The sequence below is a fragment of the Athene cunicularia genome (genome assembly GCF_003259725.1).
Source record: "Athene cunicularia isolate RWA chromosome 2 unlocalized genomic scaffold, athCun1 chr2_part1, whole genome shotgun sequence".
NCBI classification, from domain to species: domain Eukaryota; kingdom Metazoa; phylum Chordata; class Aves; order Strigiformes; family Strigidae; genus Athene; species Athene cunicularia.
Genome location: NW_020799095.1, coordinates 61,000,539 through 61,001,466, shown reverse-complemented (window position 1 = coordinate 61,001,466; position 928 = coordinate 61,000,539).

Here is a 928-nt window from a genome sequence, read left to right as displayed (position 1 = left end):
GTAAGCTAGGCTGAGAATTTTATACACAAAACTACAGATATTTTTAAAAAACCTTGTCCAAAAATGAAAGAGTAGAAATGGATGACTGATTTACACAAGCCTGAAAAATAACTGTCACAAGTACACACTGAAAGTAAATAATTAAAAACTTTCACGAGGAATAAGAATCCTTGAGCAGGACAAGTATATCCAAGGATCTCGAGATTGTCAGTCATAGCTAGAAAATGCAAATGCAAACCCTGCCAAGTCACTTGAGAAGGTACGCTCAAAGACTTGCTCAACCACGTGCAACCCAACCCAACAACAGTGGGTTTATTTTCTGAAATTTTAAACTCATCATGCTGAAGATTTTATTTTAATTAAAAACTTTGTATCTGAACAGGTTATGAATACAAGCATTCTTTGCAAGCAACTGTGCTAGCACGTTCTCTTAGACCTCTAATTTACAGGGTTTTTTTCAGTGGATGTCAGAAGGGCTGATGATGTGGCAATAGCGGGAGAGGAGAGCTGCCCACCGCGGGAAGCAGCGGACACACAGCATGAGCTGCTGCCCGCGGGGAGAACCGAGTGAGATGGCTGCCCTCCTGCCTTTCCACACCTAGTAGCAGGGAGGCAGTTTTCATGTGGTCAATCAGATAACGCTGCAGAGTAAACTGAGATTAGTGGCTCGGCGATGTGAAGGACACTTGGGGGGTGGCGGGAGGCACGGTGTGAAGACAGTCTGGCAACCAGCGCACCTGCTAACGATTCACTATAGCAGCCAGCACCGCCTGAGCGCGGCAGCACGCAGAGACAAACCCGTTGCTACAGCCTCCAGTGGGTTTCGAGCGGGACAACCGCGCCCACGTGGCTCTCCAAGGCCGATCGCACGGCGGGGCCCGAGAGCGGTGCCTGGGCGGCAGCAGCGCCGAGCGCCGCTCGCTCTGCG